The sequence below is a fragment of the Myotis davidii genome, unplaced genomic scaffold (genome assembly GCF_000327345.1).
Source record: "Myotis davidii unplaced genomic scaffold, ASM32734v1 C63517194, whole genome shotgun sequence".
In the NCBI taxonomy this organism is placed as follows: domain Eukaryota; kingdom Metazoa; phylum Chordata; class Mammalia; order Chiroptera; family Vespertilionidae; genus Myotis; species Myotis davidii.
The window spans coordinates 1-962 of NW_006371785.1; the positions used below are offsets into that span (position 1 = coordinate 1).

At 53.0% G+C, this 962-nt stretch overlaps 1 pseudogene; it reads right to left on the bottom strand.

Annotated features, from left to right (window-relative positions):
* Window positions 1–84: 84 nt before the first annotated feature.
* Window positions 85–883, bottom strand: LOC107181473 (annotated as a pseudogene).
* Window positions 884–962: the final 79 nt, after the last annotated feature.

Genomic DNA, 962 nt, shown 5'->3' on the forward strand with positions numbered 1-962 from the left:
CCTGCTGCAGACACATGCCTGAGACAGCGCCGCTGGCACACTGAGCTTCCTGTCCTGTATGCTTCTGCACTACACCAGTGGCAAGGGTGCACTATGTAGTCATGTGAGTGTGAGATGTCTCACTGAGCCGGGGGCCAGCAAGATGGGCATTGCAGCCTGAAATGGGAAACAAGGACAGGACAGGTTTCCCAGGTGGGTACTCACGTGCACATCGGGAATGGGCTTGGTGCAGAGGGAGACGAGGAGGATGATGACGACAGAAATGACAAACAGGATGATGGCGAAGTACAGGTAGTGCACACCACAGATAATCGTGGGGCAGTTGCTAGGTTCCATGCAGCTCCCAGTTCCATAAGCAAACTCGGCGATCATACGGGACACCCCAATCAGAAATCCTATGATCAGTCCCCAAAAGGCTCCCTGGGAAAGAAAACCTTGGGTTACCAACTGCTGAACACACAAGACAGCTGTGCACACCGGAGGGGCAGAGGCTGGAGAAGAAAGGTGAGAGAAAAGATAGCTCCGGGCCATCTGAAGCTGGAGCACGGGAGTGCGGAACATGGAAGCACTGCCATCCAAACCCTCAGCAGCGCACCCATTCCCGCTGGAGAGCGCTGGGAAACAGAATCCCTCCTGCAGAGAGCAGGCACATCCCGGTGGGAATTTCTGCATCAGAAAGGGCCTTTCCTGCTGCACACGAATGCTACCTACGTGCTCATTGACTCTCTTGCAGAAGACAGCAAGCAGGAAGACAGCTGCGATGGGGGGTCCCAAGTAACTGGTGATGGATTGGATGTAATCGAAGAGCTGCCCACTTTGTGCTGACTGTACGATGGGCACCCAGGCGATGCTGATACCAATCAGCACCAGGATGAACACTCTGAAAGCAAAGCCCCCGCAATAATGTCAGTAATTGGCTCTACATGGATAAATCTATATATATAAAAGCCTAATATGCAAAG